The 14,021-nt window shown below is 41.5% G+C and overlaps 1 pseudogene; it reads left to right on the top strand.

Moving 5' to 3' along the window:
• Positions 1-7,867: 7,867 nt before the first annotated feature.
• Positions 7,868-8,125, top strand: LOC116480261 (small ribosomal subunit protein eS27-like; annotated as a pseudogene).
• The last annotated feature ends 5,896 nt before the right edge of the window (positions 8,126-14,021 follow it).

The raw sequence follows: 14,021 nt of genomic DNA, 5'->3' as shown, positions 1-14,021 counted from the left end.
CACTATGATTCACAGTTCCTGTGAGTCAGGAATTTGAGAAGGGCTCTGTTGGGTAGGTCTGGCTTGAGACTTGTCACCCAGTCAGATGGTGGCCAGAGCAGGAAAAAAAAATAGACGCCTGGAGAAGCTAGGGGTTAGCCAGGGATTGATATATTTCACCCTCCTCTCTCCTCTCTCTCTTCCCCTCTCTCAGCATGCTGTCGCAGTGCTTCTTTATATGATCTCTCTAGGTAGACCAACTGGACTTCTTCACAGCATGGTGCCCCTAGGGCAGTCAGATGGCTTACCTGCCAAAACAGCACTCCATTGCAAGTGTTTCAACAAGGCAGAAGTTGTATTGCCATTTATGACCTAGCATTGGAAATGCAGCTAAGTAGATATTTCAGGATCCTTCCTGCCCACATTCATTCTAGAAAACAAAGGCCTCTTTTCATTTTGCTCCGTCTGTCCTTTTCAGTTCAAGCTGATACAATTCCTTTAAAATTTTTTTGTGAAATTTTTGTATATTAATTTGTAATCTACTCCATTAAATGAAAGTTAGACAAAACTCTTTAAAGTAAGCCTTCACTCCCTGTGAGGTTGCCTTTGGAAAATTCCCTTAAGTGTCTTAAAAGTCCTGGCACAGTGGCTCATGCCTATAAATCCCAGCACTTAGGGAGGCCAAGGCAGGAGGATGGCTGTAGCCCAGGAGTTTGACACTCACCTGGGCAACATGTTGAAACCCTATCTCTACCAAAATACAAAAATTAGCTAGGCTTTGTGGCTTACACATGTGGTCCCAGCTACTTGGGAGGCTGAGGTGGGAGAATCCCTTGAGCATGGGATGTGGAGGTTACATCCCTTGAGCCAACAGCGAGCCACTGCACTCTAGCCTGGGAGAGACAGCAAAATCCTGTCTCAAAAAAAACCCTAAACAAAACAGTCTTAAAAAAACAAAAACAAAAACAAAAAATTTTAAAAACCCTATTAACACAAAGTGTTTGTGATGCACACCCTTCAGATTCTTAGAACATTTTTGTCTGTTTGAGAGGATATGAGGCCCCACCTAACATCTTTGAGGTCTTAACAAAGGATTGTACAAGACCACCCTGGATTTGATCTCTGCCCTGAAATTAGTACTTGAGAGTTTTTGTTCTCTGGTAAAATAAGAAATATTTATTTTCAAAAACAGTCTTGACATCTTACTATTTCCTCTATGTTTTTATTAAAAACTGAACAGTTGCATTTTTGGCTTATCTATTTGTGTCTTAGCGTGATGTCTAAAAGAAACCAGTTGGCCTTTTCAACATTCTACCTGCAAATTTTCTCAGACAGATCCATTAGTTCATTGGGTATGTTTCCTCTTTTCCATACTACTACAGGTGACAATTTGGCTAAACTTTCTACCACCACCTAACAAAGGCCTCCTTTCTTCTGGTTTTCAATAAAGTTTTCCTCACATTCCTTTAAACCTTTACAACAGATTCTTCAGGGCCCAAGGGGCTTCTGCTGACAATATCTTCAAGGCTCTTCCAGCATCTCCCTGATGCCTGACCCCAAATTGTTTTCATCTTTTGTTCTAGCAGCACCCCACTACAAAGTAACAGTCTGTTCCATTTTTCTGATATATATCAAATCTATCCAATACTTAAGGTCTTGAAACAAGAACAAACATTTTATTCTCTTGTTCTTTCTGTGGGTCAGGAGTCTGAGAAAGATTCTACCAGGGTGGGGTTCAGTGGCTCACTAATCCCAGCACTTTGGGAGGCCAAGGCATGCAGATTACTTAAGGTCAGGAGTTCAAGACCAGCCTGGACAAAACAGTGAAACCATGTCTACTAAAAATTAAAAAAAAAAAAAAAATCAGCCAGGCATGGTGATGCGTGCCGATAGTCCCAGCTACTCAGGAGGCTGAGGCAGGAGAATCAGTTGAACCCAGGAGTAGAGGTTATAGTAAGCCAAGATGGCACCACTGTACTCCAACCTGGGCAATAGAACAAGACTCCATCTCAAAAAATAAAATAAATAAAATTTTTTAAAAAGGCTCTGGCTTAGGGTCTCTCATGTGGTTGCTGTCAGACAGTGGCTGGAACAGTAGGTAGGTTGGAGCAGATGGGAGATGCTGGGCAGCTCTTTTATTCATGTATGCCCAGGGCTTCTCCATGTAGCGTCCTTACACAGGCTACCTTGGGCTTCCTCACAGCATGGTGCGTGGAGCTCCAGCAAGGCAGTATTAGCATTACATTTTGTCTTCACTTTGGAATTCACACAGCATCACTTTCATCACACACTGTTGAGAAATATAGTGAAAACACCTGCCCAGTTTCAGGAGAAAGAATGCAAACCCACGCCTTTATAGGAGGAGTGTTTTTTTAAGTGCAGATTTATTTTCAACCCTCTATATCCAGTAAGTAGCCATTGAACTACTTGTTTTCTATTACATTAAAGGAAATAGAAAACTTCATTCACTCATTCAATTGTTCATTTATTCATATTCCCTTAATCCTCTGTGTATATCCTGTTACTAGAATATCACATTGTTTTCAAATGACCTATTTTTGTATGTGTCTCTTCCCTTAGACTGTCATATTTCCCAATGTGGTTGGGAATTGTTTCATTCTTCTTTGTGTCTTCATTACTTAGTGTGAAATCTGACTCATAATAGATGCTCAAATAATATATGCTGACTAAACAGATGAATAAGTAAATTGTACTTACTTTATTTACAAATGTTGAATTGGAATATTTTCTATTAAGTAATGAATCACCAAAAACTAAATTTACATTTCTATTCCCTGTTGCTAGAAAATTTTGTTCTTATTAAGTCAACAGCATAATCCATTTATATTGGCTTTGCTTTGTAAATATGCATTTTCACATGTAGACCACAGAGAGGGTATACCCTACCTTAGAATCCAAACAACTGAAGCAAATGTAAAAAATACCTTCCAAAAAACAGGCTGACCCAACCACAGCACAGGACGGATTGCCTAGCATGGGGAAAGGGACAAGAGAACAACCTTGGGAAAAAGCAGCAGCAGGAAGAGAAATATTTTGGCAGAGGTGCAGCCCTCATGAGGAAGAACAGCAAAGCTCTGCGACCCACCTTGAGGCTTCTGAGCTGAGGAAATAGTTCCAGGGCATAATAAATCTCTAAGTGCAAAAGTTAGAAGAATACAAAGCTAAGGTGGTGTGAAAAGATGCCCAGCTCCAAGAGACTTGACTATTATGGATAAGGCAACAAGGCAGGGCACAGGGCTGGGCTCTTCCTCTGCATAAGGGATTCAGGGGATAGAGAGATTGGTGGTTGGAGGAAGCACACTCATTCTGCATGTGCAGGGAGTGGGGGCTTGAGGGAATGTTAAGGAGGGGCTAAGAAAGAAAATAGCTGAAAGGCTAGGACTACGATTTTAGCAGAAAGGCACCAAACAGCAGGTTCCCTCTCTGTACCTCCACACCCTACCCCCAATCTTGAATTCCTCCCAAGATGAGCATTGGTTCAGGACACTACCACATGTTTATTGTCACTGAACGGGAAAGATCTGGCTGATCTCCAGGCACTGCAGCCCCAAAGCTTGAAGGCTAAGTGTGTTTGTTGTTGTTGTTGTTTAACTCTGTTACACAATTATCCATTAAGGCAGATGCATCCATTTTTTTCTAAACACACATGAAACTGATTCCTTAGCACAGCTCATTTATTTGCCTCTGAAGAATGGTATGAAACAACTATTTGGGGAATAACACACAAGAGAATATGTTTCCCAAACCTCTCATTAGTGGGGAGAGGACTTTTGTGTTTTGCCAGGGGTCATACAAATTCTGGGATGGGGTGGATGGGATGGATGAGCGTTCTGAGAAACTGAGAAGAAGCCAGGATTGGACAGACACAAACATCTATAAAAGGTAAAGGGCATTTTTTCACAACAAATTGTTTGCTGAGAATTGTTTTTCACTCTTGAGAAAACCATGTATGTTCCTCCTCTTCAGAAGTTACATGGAAATTATAATAAAACTATTGCATTTATAACATTCCTCTGGTAAAACTGAACCTTCTCTCAAAACTACCAAATACTGACCCCCTGAAAAATAATTCTATTGTCACAAGCATGACTGAGGTGAGATCAGCAGAGCTCCCTACTCTACAGGATGGAGTTAACTAAAGGAATCATAATTACCTGAGCACTCACATCATTTGACTTCAGTCTCTGATCAAAATGGTGCCTAAATCAAGTTTCCTGTTTTTCCACCCTGTTACACAATGATCCATTAGGACAGGCGGATCAATTGGACCAGCCATCCATGCAACCTCTGGTTCCTGAGAGCAATCTGCTTATTTGCCCTGGTGAAAAATAGCATGAAGCAATGGTTTGAGAACAAAATTTACAGTTCACTTACAAGAGTTGGCATCATGTAGATACAATGCCTGAGAGCCAGTTTGGAATTTCTGATTACCATGCTATAAATCTTACCCAGTGAATAAAGAAGAAAAAGTATCAAGTCTTTATTTGCCTTTAATGAGTGTTCCTTTCTCTTAGTTCTCTCACATACCCTAGTCAATCAAAGAACCTAAAGGCATTAATGCCAAGTGAATCATTTTATGCTCACATATGCAAGCAATGGATAGTTTTTTTCCCCAAATTTTGGAGCAAGAAGCCTTTGAAACACTTCTAAACTGCACTGTATATTTTGTCAAGATGTGCCAGACAACTAGAGATGGAGTTATTTTCTTGGCCAACACAAAATGGCATGTGATTCACCATACCTTTTCCTACAGCAACAAGCTGCAGGAAATAAAACAAGGTAGAAATTATAAATGTATGAGAAAATAATGCTAGAACGCATCATATCTGGTAATTTGATAAGAGTTTGAAAACAATAAAGTTTCAGTATTTTAAACCTTAAAAGAAATCAAAGTTTCAGCCTGGGCAAAATAGTGAAACTCTGTCTCTACAAAAAACACAAAACAAAAAAAAATTACCTGGGCATGGTGGTACATGCTTGTGGTCCCAACTATTTGGGAGGCTGAAATAAGAAGATCGCTTGAGCCCAGGAGGTGGAGGTTGCAGTGAGCCAAGATGGCACCACTGCACTCCAGCCTGGGTGACAGAGTCCCCATCTCAAAAAAGAAAAGAAATTCAAGTTTACAAGTAGAGTATTACATTTTATGTCTTAATGTTTCCCACCAAGAATACTACTTAGAGAATTTTGTAAAGGTCTAGATTTCACAACAATGAGACATTAGTCAAAATCAAAAAAGGAATAGCAAGGATGAGGTGAAAAGAGTACTTGAATGTATTTCTGGATGCACCGGATAGTGGCAAATCACTTTTGAATATAGTTTATGAGTTTCATGATCCATAAAAGTATTTGTACTATTTGGCCCAGATTTTGCCATTTGGACTATCAACCCTAAGGAAACAATTTTGAAATATATGTTTATATTTTAATATAAACAAAATAAATTTGAAAAAGATGTTTTCCATAGATTATAGCAATAAGAATTGGAAATAATTTAAGTGGCCCCAAATTAAGGCAATTACATAATTTGGGATCCAGCCAACAATATAATTGTTAAACTACGGTACCATTAGGGCAATATAAGCAAAGGCACAGGTGTTTTTTTTTTGGTAATTTCCCAACTAACGGTAAGTGGTTATGATAGTTAGATTTTTAAAATAATTTAAGTCCTAGAAACCCTACCAATGCACTTGAGTGTTATGAGCACTTGAACACTGAGGTAGTTTTATAAACTCTGCTCTGAGGAACAGGATTGGGGAGGGAAAGATTGCTGCTTTTAATACTGTGTGATTTTAGACCATTTAACAAAAACTTCATATAAAGAAAATGACAATTACTGCGGTAAGTACGGAGGACAGAGACTATAAGCAAAGGAAACATGTGACCAGATTGTGTTTTAGGAATAACCCTCTGGTCAAGTCTGGAGAGTGGGTTAGAAGGAACTAAGGAGAAGATGGTTCACTGGAGTTAGAATGCTTTAACGATTATTCTTTACATTTGTGTTGCACTTTATAAACTACAGTATTCTTTCACTCCATGATCTAATCTAAATTCTTTCCATTTAAAAAAAGCAACGATTCAACATCAGGTTTCAGGAGAAATCAGCATGTAAATTAGACATTATGCAAAGAAAAAATAAACTTAAAATCTACAATGAAAATACGTCAGAGTCCACAGCTGCCAGGAAGCTCTAAGACATGTTTTATCCCAGGATCTGCCATTGAGCTATATTTTAAGTGTATCTGTTTTGTCTTCCTTCCTCCAGGTCTTTTGATATTTATTCTTTTTTACTTCTTTTTAAAAACAGGGTTTCCCTCTGTCGCCCAAGCTAGAGTGCAGTGTTACGGTCTCAGCTCACTGTAGCCTCGACTTCCTGGGCTCAGGTGATTCTCACACCCTCAGTATCAGCCTCCCAGGTAGCTGGGACTACAGGCACACACTACCACGGCCGGCTAATTTTTGTATTTTTTGCAGAGCTAGGTTTTCATCTTGTTGTCCAGGCTGATCTCAAACTCCTGGGCTCAAGCGATCCTCCCACTTCAGCCTCCCAAAGTGCTGAGCTTACAGGCATAAGCCACCATGCCCAGCCTGATATTTTATTCTTACTGAAACAAACTTACCATTATAACCAATGTCAGTTAGATGTCCCACCTTTATCTTCAAGTCACCCATACCCCAACCCCCACCCCCACTCCTTGCTCCAAAGAACAAATGGTTGATCATGGCTTGGATAAGTTTGTTCTCTATTCCCCAGGACCTTTTTACTCCTCTCGCATTTACCACTCTGGCTACAGAGAAAGAAGAGGCAGCACTGTCTCATCCAGGATGTTCCTGCTACTCAAGCTCTACCCACCCACCCACCTGCCTCCCACCCACCCACGTGCCTCCCACTGAGGGTGGGGAAGCAGTGGTTATGGCCCTGAACCCTCAAGTCTGGCCTGTGCAGAATACTTCACATGCTTGCTTTCAATGATGCTCCCTGCAGCCTTATAAAGCAGGTACTGTTATTCTCTCTACTGAGCTGCAAAGAAAATAAAACTTAGAGAGAGTCCTGCTAAGGCCACACAGGTAGTTAGTAGCAAAGCTAAGGTTCAAACCCGTGGTGTATAACCCTAAAAGTTTGTGCTTATACATTACAGTAAATACGACATTATTCTTGGGTGGTCTTCCCAGCCCACACATCCTTCAACCCTTTAGCTTTTACTTCAGGTTAAGTAGAGAAGGGGTGTTTGTGAAGCAACAGAATGCTCACAGTTCATGGAGCCTCTGCTTCTCGTTAAACCCAGGATAATACATTCATCTTATCATAGCAGTTGCTGAAATACACTTAAAAGGCTAACTCAATTCAGGGGTTTTAATGAGTGTGTAAAGACAGGCATATTCCTGAAATTCTACTACATAAAGCATCTGAGTCAGATTATACCAGAGCACGTGCTGGGCTATTTTTAGGAGGGCTGTATATAGGACATAGTTTTCTGGTTATGTCACGAGCTTGCAGGTGGGCCTTCTCTTCACATTTTAGATAAAAATAGATACATAAAGATAAATACAATACAGTTTCTGCCCTTGAAGAGTTCCAAGACTAATTACAGGGAAATAAAAGGTAAAAATGAAGCATGAGAATGTGAAATTTGGCATAACAGAGGTAGAGGAGCAGAGATAGCAGGAATTTAAGGCACCTTAGAAGCCTCTGCTTCATCTGTGCAACACATTTATTACATGCCAAGCACCAGTGAAGACAATTATGCACAAAAATCAACACCGTCTCGGCTGTCAGGACTCCGCTTTCTCAGGTGGGGAAATCAGACCTCATCAAATGCCAGCACAAAAGCAGAGTTCCGCCTTTCCCGCAGTGACCACCTACTCACACGAGAACATGCCTCTCGCAAAGGATCTCCTTCATCCCTCTCCAGAAGAGAGAAGAGGAAACACAAGAAGAAACTCCTGGTGCAGAGCCCCAATTCCTACTTCATGGAAGTGAAATGCCCAGAATGCTATAAAATCACCACTGTCTTTAGCCATGCACAAATGGTAGTTTTGTGTGTTGGTTGCTCCACTGTCCTCTGCCAGCCTACAGGAGGAAAAGCAAGGCTTAGAAGGATGTTCCTTCAGGAGGAAGCAGCACTAAAAGCACTCTGAATCAAGACGAGTGGGAAACCATCTCAATAAACACATTTTGGATGAAAAGAAAAAAAAAAGCAGAGTTCCACACTGAGGGAAATATGCCCAAGGAAAGCAATGCTGTCTGCAGAAGACACACAACAAAAGGACCTGCCTTGGACAGGGGCTGGGATGAGTGTAATCATGGTGGCCCTCCTCTGAGGAAGTGACTCTTGAGCTGAGAGGTGAGGACAGAGGAGGCATTAACTCAAGCAAAGGAATGGGGCTGAGAGCATTCTAGACAGGCAATCACGTGTGCCAAATACCGGGGATGAGAAAAGCAGAGCCTTTCCAAAACACTGGAAGGAAGTCATGTGACAAGAGTGCAGCAAGCCAGGGGAAGGGGCACAAAAGGATGGGCAGGGCGGGAAGATACCCAGGAGCCAGGGACGGTGGTGAGGATTACAGGTGGCAGAGATATAACGACACAAGACTCTTCACCTCTTTTCCATGTACCACGTAGGTACCATGTCCCCTAGGTAGCCACCTTTCCACAGCCTTGCACCATGACAAAAGTAGCACAGAACCACTACAAATGTTCAGACAGGTCATGTAACCTCTTAGATTCTTCACTTATTACAAAATCAACATTTTGGGCCAGAGATATGTTTTAAAATCCTTTCAGTTACGTGAAATATGTTAACATCAACCGTTTTCAGACTCTTCCCCCTACTAAAAGGTTGGTAGTAAACATTTCTACTGATCGAAAAAATGGCTCTACTGATTGATAAATGGTACTGGGCTTTCCGTCCAAACGTTAAATGAAGTCTAACATAGTCATAGCAGCACCTGCATTCATTTGAAAAATGATAATCCACGCATGTGTCCCAGATATAAGCATTTTTTTATCTGCAGAATGATGTTTGTGACACATATGAATTTAGGGACCACTTGTAAAAATGATATGGCCCATAACTTGGAAACCTCAAGGCTAGATAAACTCTAAGGTCCCTTTCAGTACTGAAATTCTGATTCTATCATAATTTTCAGTAAGAATCATTTTTATCCTTATATATAATGGAGCAAAAGACAGAAAAAACTGGCTAAAACTACAACTAAAATCTTTTGGAACACAAAGCCAATTAGGAAAATCTGCTTAAGTTGACCATGATTTACTGAGATTCTAAACATGTGCGCTCTGCAGCTGATTAACAATTCTCTTTAATGTGTTTTTAAGCTTCTTGACCCTCTTAACTTCAGCTGTTCTGAATCTTGATGTCATCAGCCTTGATCTCCCTACATCCAAATGTTCTCTGTGGGCTTTGCTTTCGCACAAACCCTTCCTATATAATCACCCCAATAGCTCCGGGCTGATGTCCTCTAGCACTGCAATTTCAGGAAAAAAAAAGTAGCTTTACGTTTCCAACACTTCATAAAAAAATCCAGAAATGAGTCTCCCAGACCTGGATTACACCTTGTGCTCATCCCTGAACCAATTGCTATAGCCTAGAAGACGGAAATCACAGATTGGCCAAGCCAAGTGTCACTATCCATACACTTGAGAGTAGGGAGAAGAGGGAGGTTCCAAAGGAAAAACCAAGGGGACATGATATGGATATCCCATAGACCAAAGCAACATTTTTAATGGCCTTCTGGACTTTTTTTTCTATTGCAAATGACAGAAACCCAATTTATGTGGTTTTAGCAAAAAAGAGTCTTAATTGGCTCACATAACTGAGAACTCCAACAGTAGATTGGCTTCCGGCATAGCTAGATTCAGGGATTCAAATAACTGAACTCCCTCCTCTTCTCCCTCTCCATCTCTCTCCCTATCCTGATTTCTTTAGTCTTGACTTCATCTTCAGGAATGCTTTCTCCAAATAGAAGACTGTGTAGTCCCCAGCAGACCTAACGGACATAATCTTAGCTTCTGAACTTTCCAAAGGAGAGTGGCCTTTTCCCTCCATCTCAGGCTTCAAAGGACTCAGAATAGCCCCCTGGGGCCACATGTCCAGTCAGCCACAAGTCACCCCAACCAGAGCATGAGCTACTCTCATTGAAAAGCCTAGAGCCCATACCTGGAGTTGGGAAAGTAGGGCCTCAAATTAGACCTACAAAATATAAAAGAAAAACAGTTCCTTAAAGGTAAAGTCAGATGCTCCACCAAAAAAAAAAAAAAAAAAAAAAAAAAAGAGAGGGAAAGTGGGGGGCACCAAAAAAAAAAAAAAAAAAAAAAAAAAAGAGAGAGAGAGATTGGGGGATAGGAAGGCAAAAGCAATAGGTGTCTATTATGGTCCTCATGCTAACATTCAGCTCCATACATCACCATGTCTGTCACCCAGCATTTGAGCTTCTGACCCTGTTGTTTTCCTCTCCCTCCTGGCTGAGCACACTCCTGGAAAACCCTTGGTGGTAATTCTCTTGCTTTAGCTCAACCTCAAGACCCTTCTTTTCCATACTCTAACCTGGTAGAAAGTCTCTATTCCAGTATGTATTGGTCATTTGGGCAGGATTTGCAAGTAAGAAGCCGGGGTTCGGGTGTGCTGGGGACTGAGGCAGGTGGAGCTGGTGATGAGGGTTCAGGAGGAAGAGAAGAATTCGTTGTATGTGAACGAGGACAACTTTACAAATAAAGATAATAGAAAGTACAATAAATGGCATTAACGCCAATGAAGAATGAAATTATTTTAGAGCAGTAATATCTCCCTATTACTAAGGGAGATACTACTATTTTTTAATGAACAAAAAGGAAAGAATAAAGTGTTACGAAGGGACAGGAAGAAAAGTCTATGGCAGTATTTCTCAAAGTATGGTCCCTGGACTATAGCAGCATGTATTAGCCCATTCTCATGCTGCTATGAAGAAATGCCCAAGACTGAGTAATTTATAAAGAAAAAAGGTTTAATTGACTCACAGTTCTGCATGGCCGGGGAGGCCTCAGGAAACTTACAATCACAGTAGAAGGCACGGCAGCAGGAGAGCGAATGAACGCTGGCAGGGGAAATGCCAGACGCTTATAAAACCATCGGATCTCGTGAGAACTCACTTACTATCACGAGAACGGCATGAGAGAAAACCGCCCCATGATTCAATTACCTCCCTCCAGGTCCCTCAGGACACGTAAGGATTATAGGGATTACCATTCAAGATGAGATTTAGGTGGGGACACAGCCAAACTATATCACAGCATCACCTGGGAGTTTGTTTAAAATGCAACTCTGAACTCGTCAGAAGCCTGAGGATAGGCTCCTTCAGGTGAATCTGATGCATGACAGTTTATAGACCTTTTACTCTAAAGGATGATCAGTCCTTCCTCTCTGGAGATCCATTTCTTGTTTTAAAACAAGGTGCTGATATTCATCTTTCACAATTTGTAAAATGCCCCCTTTCTAGTCTCTTCTTTCAATTCCTTCTTCCTTATTTTCTGCAATTTCAATTTCTAGTCCATGAGCATAACACAAACTGTCAAGTTTAGGTCAATGAACATAGCTAAAGACAAATAAGGAAAAGACAAAAGAACGGCTCACCATTTCTCAGTGTATATTAGCAAGGAGGAATTACTTGAATCAACCAAACTTTGGCTTTGAACTTTCTGCTCACAAAAATGGACTAGTCATTTTTTGAGCAGACATGCAGTGGAAAGGGAGCTTGCATCTTCTCTGTTGTACACCAGCTTATACATAGACTGTAGAAAGCAAGCATTAAAGTTTTTCATCTTAAGGAATAAGTTTTTTTCTTTTTTCTTTTTTCTTTTTTTTTGAGACAGACTCTCACTCTGTCGCCCAGGCTGGAGTGCAGTGGCATGATCTCAGCTCACTGCAACCTCCACCTCCCTGGTTCAAGCAATTCCCCTGACTCAGCCTCCTGAGTAGCTGGAATTACAGGCACCCACCACCAGGCGCAGCTAATTTTTTTACGTTTTTAGTAGAGACGGGGTTTCACTATGTTGGTCAGGCTGCTCTCGAACTCCTGACCTCATGATCCGCCCACCTCGGCCCCCCAAAGTGCTGGGATTACAGGTGTGAGCCACCGTGCCCAGCTAAGAAATATTTTTTAAAAATTTTACAAATATTATACCAATGTTATAACCTGGGAAATGCGCAGACATATTCAGTGTGAATGAAAAAGGAAGCAGCTACAGGACACAGACCAAATAGAGAAATCACAATGAACACTCTCATGGTATTTACATGCCAGGCCCTGTTCTAAGTGCTTGACGTATATGAGCTTATTCAATGTTCATAATAGCCTTACAACTTGCATACTGCTAGCAGGCCCATTTGAAAGATTAAGATGAAGCACAAAGAGGCACTTACAAAGACCACACAGTCTGAACTTGAAACCAGGCAGTGGAGCCCAGGAACCAATGAATGCTCTTGACCACCTTTCTTCTTAATTTCTGGTCCCAACCACTCTTGCAGTCTACCTCGAAGCAGAATTCAGTGATATTACTGTAACTTTAAGCAGATCAAGGGCAGCCAGGAGCAGGATGGGAAGAGGCAGAGATTTGAAGGAAACATGGAGACAGGAGGAATGAAGCTGGACAACCGGGCATAGAGTAGCAGCACCAAAAGAAAAGGACAAGAAGTCAAGGAAGGGGAAGCTGGAAATGGGTTGATGGAGTTCATGGGCAAGGGTGAAAAGCAAGGAAGTTGAGAGAGAGTAAAGGGGTCACCATGTTGCTCTGGAGAGGCTGAGGATGAGTTCAGATGATGAAGGGGTGGGAAGCTGCAGGAAGAGGGGACACAGACAGCTAAGGAGACCAGAGACCCAGGGGAAGGCATGAGGGAGCCAGTCTGGGAGGTAGAGCCAAGAAGAGATGTGTTTAGAAACGAGGACTTGGGTCCAGAAAGATAAAATAGAAAGGGGACAAATAAAAAGAAGGGGACAAAATGAAAAGGGAAGGTCCTCTCCTTGGGCATTCCAAAGGCCATCATGCACTATGGTCCAGATAAGAGAGCATTTGTTAATAAAAATTAAAAGACTTGGATCTAGCACCAGTGCCTTTTCATTTTGTTCATCCATTCCCTAACAGCTTGTGAGCTTTCACTTCTAAAATAATAGAGACAGAAGAGACCAAGCCAGAATGACATTTCCCATCCACTCAATACATGTCTCAGTCCTGTCAGTGGGGCAACCACAGAGGAGGGATTGAGCAATAGAAACCCATTTTTACTGCCTTTAAAGGGCTATTTAAACATGCCACAGAGAACATGGCCCAATTCAGTGAAAGAGAAGCTCTTAGCAGCAGCTGCCTGCTCCACTTGGACTGTGCGGATCCACGCTCTGGCTCCACAGTGTCACAATTCTTCAAGACGGGGAGGGCTGGCCTTGTGTCACATTTATCTGAGCGACCTGGGTTCCCAAAAGTCTAAAAGAATGTGACTGAAGAGTCAAAGGCATACAGACAAAGACAATTTAGGAATATTTTGCTTATTGACCAAATAGGTGGGAATTCTTGCATGCAACAGATTGCCTTCTGAATACAATCCAAGTGCAGGGCCTCCCTTTATCATTCCAGCCCTCACATTCCAGGGCTTCCCAAACTTACCTGATGTTAGCAATCACTTCGAGTACTTGCTTTAAAAAGAAAAGCGTTTGCCAAAAAAAAGTACCCCCGGGATTCTGAATTAATAGATTTAGGCGAAATCTAAAAAGAAACCTCTTTTTTTTTTTTTTTAAATTCCCACAGATACAAACACTTACAGAAGTAATTATTTTGGTCTGACATGTTCAGGAGGCTCTGGTATGCCCTATTCACCACCTAAACTGCATTTCTTTCTGTCGTTTAGTTTCGTTTTGTTTTGTTTTGAGACAGGACCTCACTCTGTCACCCAGGCTGGAGTGCAGTGGTGCCATTACAGCTCACTGTGGCCTTGACTTCCTGGGGCTCAGGTAGGTGATCCTTCCACCATGCCCAGCTA

Source organism: Hylobates moloch, unplaced genomic scaffold, assembly GCF_009828535.3.
Source record: "Hylobates moloch isolate HMO894 unplaced genomic scaffold, HMol_V3 SCAFFOLD_13, whole genome shotgun sequence".
Taxonomy (NCBI): domain Eukaryota; kingdom Metazoa; phylum Chordata; class Mammalia; order Primates; family Hylobatidae; genus Hylobates; species Hylobates moloch.
This window is presented reverse-complemented; position numbering and strand designations above follow the sequence as displayed.